Source organism: Camelus bactrianus, chromosome 8, assembly GCF_048773025.1.
Source record: "Camelus bactrianus isolate YW-2024 breed Bactrian camel chromosome 8, ASM4877302v1, whole genome shotgun sequence".
Classification (NCBI taxonomy): domain Eukaryota; kingdom Metazoa; phylum Chordata; class Mammalia; order Artiodactyla; family Camelidae; genus Camelus; species Camelus bactrianus.
The window spans coordinates 29,457,741-29,467,231 of NC_133546.1; the positions used below are offsets into that span (position 1 = coordinate 29,457,741).

The 9,491-nt window shown below is 44.6% G+C and overlaps 1 protein-coding gene across 5 annotated transcripts in view; it reads right to left on the reverse strand.

Moving 5' to 3' along the window:
* The window catches only part of L3MBTL3 (L3MBTL histone methyl-lysine binding protein 3), a 108,744-nt gene extending 100,163 nt beyond the window's left edge, over window positions 1-8,581 (reverse strand). The window contains exons 1-2 of one of the 5 annotated variants that reach the window (XM_045524515.2): window positions 8,486-8,581; window positions 4,867-4,945 (exon numbers count right to left, since the gene is read on the reverse strand). The gene's annotated coding sequence lies outside the window, so the exon portion shown is untranslated. Of the gene's footprint in view, window positions 1-4,866; window positions 4,946-6,499; window positions 6,781-7,429; window positions 7,642-7,685; window positions 7,744-8,485 lie in introns of those variants that run through there. The other 4 variants (XM_074368382.1, XM_074368380.1, XM_074368381.1 and 1 more) reach the window with 4 other exon arrangements.
* Window positions 8,582-9,491: the final 910 nt, after the last annotated feature.

A 9,491-nucleotide genomic window follows, 5' to 3' on the forward strand; every position in this document is an offset into this window, starting at 1 on the left:
CAAATCTGCCCAATAAGATCACAAAGCAATAGGGTGAAATTATTTAGATCATTTAACAACCAGACCAGGGATTTCAAGTCACACTTCAGGGTTCGATCAGTGTAACAGATGGGGGAAAATAATAAACTGAATTTGGTGCCTGAACCATTCTACTCAAAGTGTTCTAGTAACTGAACTAGCTTAATTTTATAAAATTACATATATCATAAAGCTATGGTCCAATTTGAAAAGGCCTGGCACACAGTAGGTGCTCCAAAAAATTTACTGGATGACAGAGTTTCAATAAAGGAGAAATAGTCCATCACCCTACAACCAGTGCACACAACAGCATCCTTCTAAGTCAGATTAAAGCTCTGCTTGATGGACCATAACTCAGATAATAGAAATATTTATTATATGACTCCCACTGTAATCCAGGACCACCCAATGAATCAAAGACTCTTCACTTCATTGTAAATTGGCCTATGCTTCTGGTCAAAGAGTGTAACACCAGTAATTACAGCATTTTGGTGAATATATTCTTAGTCATATTCTCTATTATCTTTTTTAAACTTTGTTTCTAACAAACTAACATTCCTTTCAACCCTCAGAATCTCACCAACATTATCTCTATCCCTCATTTTAATTTTCTTCTTTTACCATCAGAGTAAATTCCATCATGTTTCGAGTTCCCATCATGTTTTTAGGTCCCATTTTTTTGACTGACTGATTGATTTACACTTCTTGATAACTAACACTACTGCCTTATCAGGTCTCTTCTTACAAAGAACAAAAGAAACCTTCTTATAAGTAAGCCCAGTAATTCCCAAACCTAATCTGAGTAAGGTTTTAACAGTTGGTGATCATTTCAAGGCCTCGAGCTAGATAAAGGTGTTCTTTTCAGCATACTTCAGTCTTTTCCAACTCACAATTAAAAAAAAAAAAAAAGAGGAAAGTGAAGAGACAGGGATTTCTTCCCATCTTTTATACATCTGTTCGCTACTGCTCATCTTAGTGACCAACGTATAAGAGCAAATATATTAATCTAGAATGTGTTTTCTTAGAAATATTCTAACAATTACTATTTCGAAAATTAGAAAGTCAAAGACATAACAAAACAAAAGCCAGTGTCACTTCCCCTGGTCCCCTCTCTTTCAAACTGCATGATACAAACTTAGACAAGTTACTAAGTATCTCTGAGCACCAGTTTGCTCTAAAAGAGAATAATGCCAAATGCTCAAGGTTAGTGAAAGTATTAGAGATAATACTCAGTGCTCAGGACAGTACCTGGGCACACAGAAGGCACTCAGTAAGTATTTGTTAGATGAATGAATAAATGAATGAATGAATGAATGAATATACAGTATCTAGCTTAATGCTTGGCATTCAAAAGGCACTCAATATACAATTACACGGAATATAACAACATTTCACAGTGTTTTGCAGAGGGCACCCCACCTCCCAGGCCCCTGCTTAGAAACACATGTCGCACCACATCCAGCAGTACCACCACAGTACTTACTGCACTTTCCTCCACCTTTCACTAGCACTGAACCATGCCTTCGTTTGGGTAATTACCACTGTGTGTATATGGGTTATCTCCTCAACTAGATTATAAATGCACTGCACTGAGGTCAAGGACTGTTGCTTTCTTTGTAGCCCCAACAGATTCATTCATCCCACCCTACTCTAACGTGTTGATTATGTGAATGACGCATTTCCCAACAGAGACTTACACAAAACAGACACTCAATAAATACTTGCTGACTGACACAAAACACTGACTTACAGAAAGAGTAATAATACAGAGGTGTCGCACTGTGATACATAATATATATGCAATTCTTTCAATCACTATCCAAGTCATTCATTGTAAGTCCACTTCTGAGGCAGAAACTAAAGCTCATCAGAAGATCTCACATCCAACATCACCCAGCTTTACTCAAGTTCCTCTTGAAAGTCCTGGTTCTTTCCTTCAAACCACTCTGACTCTTAAATAAGGATTTCTTAAAGGCCTTTTTCAATCTGACTTCATAAATCAAACTCCTGGGGTAAGAATGCAGGGAACTCCTCAAGGGCAAAGATCTAGTCTTTTAGTGTTCAGCACTATAGGAGCTCAATAAAAACCAGGTAACTCGTAGAAACACTGCTAGGGGGACTGCTCAGGTTACCCAACCCTGGGACCCCCAAGGGTACCCTGGTCCACACCACATAAAGTAACTAACTTCTTTTGTAAATTTCCCATCCTAACTGTATCTACAATAAATAACCTTGGTTGATATATATATTTCTTAGAAATAAACTACAAGGAGTGGGGAGGGAAATAGCTCAGTGGTAGACTGTATGCTTAGCATGCATAAGGTCCTGGGTTCAATCCCCAGTACCTTCAAATTAAAAAAAAAAAAAAAAAAAAGAAGAAGAAAAGAAATAAACTACCAAACAAATCGGGACTTATTCAAGAACCAACCTTCAACTACTCAGGGACTAATTAACAAGATATGTATTTCTTTCTTCCTCCATCACTGAGTTTTAGGGTTCTTAGAATATTGATTGGATAATTTATAAGAAAAGGGAGATAAACTAAAACTAAAACTTGCCAGGGTGTGTCAAGTTCAGTATTATCAAATTGAAGATAATGACAGATAGTAACTGTGATTTTTTTTTTCTATCTAGGTAATAGATAGTGGATTAGAATTAGAATAAAGTAGCAAAGGGATCTACAAAACATGGCGGGGTGGGAAAGCCCTACAGGGACCCTCCCCTAAATCCACAGTCATTTGCAGGACCCATTTTCTAGCCCCCATAGTCTAAATTCTTACTAGTCCAGTTAGCTATTTTCTCATCCTCATTTCCCAGCTGACTCTTGTAACTCAAGTGTTCATTACAGCACACGAATTCCGCTCACATCAACCCTTCCACTTTCAACACCCTACCACTTCCACAATTCAGCATCATTTTCATTTTAAAGTACTTATTTCATTTACTCCTACCTATTATTTGGCTAGTTTGGGATAAATACATTTCAATTTGTATTCAACACAATGTTAAAACATGGTCCCTTCCCTCAAGAAGCCAAGGCTGTAAAAGATAAACTACATTTTCCTAAAGAAAAGAAATATCCCCTGGAAATATCGTGACAAGCCCATGTAATATACACACCAAAAACCAATCTAACACTTTTAGCCAGGAATTAAATCATTCTCTTTGGCTCATGACAATCTACCCCCTGCCCTTTTCACAAAACATGGCTAAGGTAAAGTGGTAACATGACTACCAAAAGTTTAGACAACTCATCATAGTTCTCAAAACCTTGTATCTTATTTGATCCCTTCAACAGAGAAAACAAGGCAAGCATTGTTGCTCCCAATTTCCTGATGGAAAAATCTAGTCTGAAAGGATTAAACTGACGTTCACCAGGTGACACATTTAGTGGCTAGATTGTCTTCTGATCCCCACTCTAGCACTCCATCTACAGTTACAGTGACTCCCCAAAGGAAGAAAAACAGTCTCCACTCAGCACATCTAAACTCGAAACTCACCATCCTAGGAAACACATTTGACTCCGCTTGAACTCTACTTCCACCTGCATGATCTTCTTTAGCTGTTCTTGCCTCCTTATCTCCACTGCATCACTTACTTGGATCACATCTATGTATTTTGCTATTATACTATACAAGATGATCCACAAGCAGAAAATGACAATAAATTTCCATTAACAATCATTTTTACATTGGCATTTATTCAGTTCCGACATCACTTAGTGTCAAGACTTCCATGCATTCAAAGGGGCCCTTACAAAACCACACCTACCCTGGTTATGAGGTGGCCCAATAAGGATTACTAGTCCTGCCAATTTATTTTGTTTTCTTTTGCTAAACAAGAATTAGGAGTTCCTTTAATACTCAAGTCAGAGGAGGAACATGAAAAGAAGCAGAAAAAGAAAGGGAAAGATTAAAAGCAAAAGAAAGAAAGAAAGAAAGAAAGAAAGAAAGAAAGAAAGAAAGAAAGAAAGAAAGAAAGAAAGAAAGAAAGAAAGAAAGAAAGAAAGAAAGAAAGAAAGAAAGAAAGAAAGAAAGAAAGAAAGAAAGAAAGAAAGAAAGAAAGAGAAAGAGAGAGAGAGAGAAAGAAAGAGAGAGAAGGAATAAAGGAAGAAAGGACAAAAGGAATTAAAAAGGTATAAATGGTAGAAAGCACTACAGTAGCACAAATATACTTTGATGCTCTACCCTTTGCCTGAGAATGACTTCTATCCTGAAAGTAGGCCCTGGATTACTAGAGACAAGCCAGCACCCTCCAAAATTACCAAAGGGATCTTACTGGACAACAGCTGTATTCCCTATGGAGATATGCTTAAAAGTTGACAAGTTTATGCTAACACACTGGAAACTCACTATAACCCTATGACAAGATATTTGGCATGAGTCAGCCCACATCGGATTTGAGCCATAGAAGGTATGTTCCTTAAATACCCTCAGAGATCTTGTTGCAGATTTCACCTACAAATTTTTACCAAGTTCCAGAATCTTCGATATCACTGTTGTACTTATACAATAGTTATATTAGTTTACAATTGCTTTGTTCTAGTTTTTCTACTTTCTCAATTCCAAAAAATGAAACTACTTACTTTATATAGAAAACAGGTGCAACTGAAGTGTGAATTAAAAAAAAAAAAGCCAGTTCAGATTATCCAGAACAATCTCTTAAATTTTCCTAATGTTTTATTTCAGCCTCAATCACACTTAGTGTCAAGACTTCCACGCATTCAAAAAACCATCGCAAAATGTTTTTTCTGCCAACCCTGTCCCACACTCTCCTTCCTGATTCCCAAACGCACCTTCTAACATTTGCAAGAATATCAAGCAATTTGTTTCAGCAAGCAACTCTTACCTAGTGGCGGTGAACAAATAATTGTCTGGTGGTCTTTACGATTGTCGTCCCCCTCAAGACTTCACCTGAAGGTCTAGCACTGATTTGAAGACAAGAGAAGTAAAAGTATCATCATTAAAAAGAGAAGTAAAAGTATCATCATTAAAAAAAAGAAAAAGAAGCAGCTGTCAAACTCACAATTAATAAGTTTAAATTTTAATCACTGACTTACTGCATAATTTTATAATTACCACTCAGTACATTACAAAAAATTAAACTAGTTCTGGATGAGGTGAAATGGATTTTATCATTGGTATCATTGCCCTAACCCTAAATTTCCCCATTAAGGTCTCTCCCATTATATAACAAGCAGGTGAAAGTTATGGGGATCATTTGATTCAACTTTAATTTCTCTCATTGCTTTGATCCTTAAAATTAAAGTTACCATACAGAACATGGTGGCAAAAGAACAGATACTATGTAAGCAGTTTTTGTCCATATATTTAAGTGCTGAAATCACAAACTACACAAAGTATTCAGAAATAACGTCTTACCCAGTGAAACAAAATTACACTCTTAGAACTGAATGGGACTATTTATTTTATGACTATATATAACTGTATGGTAAGGAAACGAAATACCAGCCTTAAATTATATTTATTAAAGAATAAAATGATCAGCACATACAAAAGGCAAATTTCAACCAAAAGTCCTTTTCAAAGTTTTAAACACATATTGCACTTTGTACTTTTATTAACATTCAAATGAAATCATCCCGTGACTCCTGATTGAAAGTTGATCAAATGTATAGACAACGGTGAATATAAAAAAAACAATTGTTCCTAACCCAGAGAGTGACAAATCTCAAATCCCAGAATAAAAGCAAAGTGTTTTTCCCATAGAAGTAATGAAGGATGGAAGTTACAGGGTCTGGGTCCTCAAATCTCACTTGCTCTCCAATTTATTAAACTTTCTATTTATGATCAGCATCCTTTCATACAACATCTGGCTGCTCGCTCAGGTCGACTAATTACTTCCACGTCGGAACGGACTACGTAGCTAAAAGTAAAGGCCAAAGTTTGCTCTCGGCCTTCCGAACTTAAAGATGCGTTTAACCACTAGAGGTCTCCCCTTGGCCAGTTTTGCACGTTCGCTATTTTGCTGCACTTGAAACTTTCCGGAGAAATGCTCTACTCGAGTCAGTGTTTTTCTAAAAACTTGCGCAAAAATCCACGCGACCGAGCTAGCCAGTACAGAGACTCTAGGGCTCCCCAAACCAATAAAGCTACCACAAACAACGCTCTAGGAAAATCAAAATTAAAATTCGACGCACTCGCCCCAGCCGCTCCCCCCACCCCATTCTTATTTCTCATCTCAGTTTCCCTTAACTTAAACTTGGAACAATCAAAAATCTATTTTTGTTTCTGTGCACTCTGAATGATCTCTAATGCATTTTTCTGGCGGTAGACCCATGGTGGTAAAGAAGCGGGCCGAGGGATGCAGGGAGGGGGAAGGGCCGTGCTCACAGCGCCCGAGGAAGTTGCATAAGGAAAGAGACTCCGTTTTTTGGGTCCCCTCAAAAAATCGGCGGGGAGGGGGAGGAAAAGGAAGCGGGGAGGGGGGGAGGTAGGAGGGAAATCGAAGCGACGTTTACCTTCGTCTCCTGGTGGAAGGGTGGGGTAAAAGCCACGGTCCTCGAGACCCCGGAGGGCGGCTCGATACCCCCACCTCTCTCCCAGCGCAGACGGACAAACAGATACCCCCACCCCTCCGCAGGGAAGGCGGGGAGGAAACTGCCCGCTTTTAAACTTTCTCTCACGGTCGCGCTAGGGCCGGGCTTTGACCAGAAAGGGTGGGGGAGACCAGAGGGCCTTTTTCTTTCAAGGTAATTAAAGTTTTACCACCAGCACAAAAGTTGCGCCCTCCCCCCGCCCATGCCACCGCCCCCCCCACCCCCCGCCTCCAGGGCTCACAAGTTTTCCTCCCTCTCCCCCTCCACCAGCTCGCGAGGCGCGCGGCGGATGCCTAGGCTCCTGCGCTTCCCGATCCCCACCCCCGCCGGCCTCTACTTCCCCCCGCCCCGCCGCCGCGGCGCGAGGACGGCCCGCCGGGCCCAGGACGCTAGTGTGCAAAACCCATTATTCCGGAATGGCACACGCACGCGGCGTGAGGCGGGCGGCGGCCCCGCCTCGGACCCCTCTTTGCCTCCCCAATATAAGGACGGCGTAAACAAGTTGCAGGAAAAGCAGCCCCGCGCCTCCCCCCCCCCCTCCGCCCGCCGCCCCGGCGCAGCCGCCACCGCCGCCCGCCGCTACCACCGCGGCCGCCGCCTCCCGACACACGCCCGCGCCCGCACCCGGGCCGGCGCGGCGCGGCACGGCGCGGGGCGAACGCCGCGACGGCGCGGGCTCCCGGCCCGGCCCGCGGCCCGCGCCCTCCCCCGCGCGGACGGCCGCGGCGGGCCCGCGCCGCCTCGCTTCCCGAAGCACTTTCCTGCCTCGGGCAGAAATAAACCGGAGGGTTTATTTTTGTGCAACTTTCCCAAAATGGCGGAAATTGGAACTGATCTATATGAAATTCTCACACAGTCGGTCGGGAAGGGGGAGGCGGCGAGGAAGAAAACGCAAACTCTCGGCCGCCGAGCCCGCCGCGGGTCCGTGAGTGTGTGCGTGCGTGTGAGTGTGCGTGTGCGCGGTGGGAGTCGGGGAGGCCTTTCCGCCGCGCACACACACAGCACACGCCGGGGAGACGCGCCTGCACATTCAACCAGTCCATTCTCCACAGCCCGAGCGGGGAGAAAGTGGCCCGGCCTCTTTTCCCACTGCCTCGGTCTCCCGTACTTGTACTTCTCGCGCTCGCTCGTTCGCTCGCTCGCTCTCCGGTGCGCGCCCGGCACAAAGGCCACACGGGCGGAGGGGGCCGCAGAGGCGGCGCGCGGGGCTCGCCCCTCCCGCCGCACCGATCCGCGGCCCCGGCCGCCCCCGCGCCCCCCGGCCGGCGCCCCCCGCCTCGGCCGCTGCGCTCGCCGCCCGGGCTGCGGCTCCGCGGCGCCCACTCGGGCACGCACCCCGGCGGAGCCCGGCGCCGCCGCGCTCCCCCACCCCGCGCCCGGTGTCATGAAAGCGACCAAAGTGACAAGCTCGGGGGGCGCGGGGGAGGGGGCCCACACGCATCCCGCCGCCTGCGCGCGGGCGAGAGCCCGACGCGGCCGCCTCGCCCCGGCTCCCTTCCGCACGGCCCCCCACACCCTTCCCCGTGTGCGCGCAAAGAAAAAAATACAAGTCTCTCCTCCCCCCATTTTTTCCTTTCTCTTTTCTCTCTTTTGTTCCTCTTTCACACTCGCACTCACTACTTCAGAGTGAGATGCCCAGAGACTCCCCCTCCAACCGTTTCCGAGTCACTTGCCCACTTTTTTCCCCGGGATTAAGTTTTCTCCTCTTTCCCAGAGGCGCAGAGAAGTGGGGGAGAAACCCCTTCTGTCCTTTCCCCTCCCCTGATCTGTTTCACAAGACGAGGGTGCGCTTCCTTCTCTCTATAGGTCTCTTAACTTTCATCCTCACCCAGAAAAACAAATGAATGGCTTTTGCACGGACAAATCTTCAGATTAATTAGAGATTAGATCCGATCAACCGCTCCTTACCCCCAAATTTTCTCTTTTTTTTTCTCCGTCTCACGAGTAGTCCTGACAAATGGTCCAGGGCTGCGGGCGCAGTGCGCATGTGCGCGTAGAGTCAGGGCTGGGGAGAGGGGAAACTGCGCTGGTGCCGGTGCCGCCGCCGCCGCCGCCGCTGCCGGGGAGGCTCGCTCTGGCTTCCCTGTTAATGCTGCTGCGCCTTCGCCGCTGGAAAGCAGCAATAAAGCCGGTTGGCAAATGCAGCAGCCCGCAGATACTGTTTCAGGTGCATCTTTTCAACCTCCTTGTCACCGGCTCAGAGCTGGTTCAGGAACAATCAAAACAAATATGAAAGACTGCTAAGGTTATAGATTTCTTTTGTCTATTTTTCACTTTACTTTTTTTTAAAAAAGGCAATTCTCAGAGCAGCTAATCCACCATGTACTGTTAAACGTATGCTTTCAGCCATTAAGGAGTGGGCCTTGGTCTTACCCAAACACAATCCAAACGTTCAATGCATGCTACAGGTCATGAAAAATAAGAAATAAAGTTTGAAGCTTTGATGCCCCCCCACCTCGCTTTTAAGAATGGGAGAATGCATTATCAAGTGTGCACGTAAAACTTGCGCGGGCTTTCCGTTTCTTAAGTGTTGGTCTTTATTGACATCTTAAAGGTGTTAGGCCTCTGTTGTGAAATATGTTGGGATTCGTATGTAAACTTAGAAATCAGTCTTAAAGTCCGGTGGCAAGAAGCAGGTAGAGGACTACCCTCTGAATGTATTCAGACAAGATGGCTGAGCGGTCCTAAATAGCAAAACCTGTCTTTGTTAAGGCCGCAAAACTAGATCAAGCGAGAGTATTGTATTTCTGTATTGACAGCTTTCCACCTATTGACTGCAGGCCTCCTTTTGGGCAGCTCACCATTCTCCTTTTCTACTAGATACAAGTATTTACAAAATAATTCAAGTAATTGAAGTTGTGATAAACATTTTTATGTCAATAACAGAGTTTGCTGTGCGAGGGGGAAAAAAAAG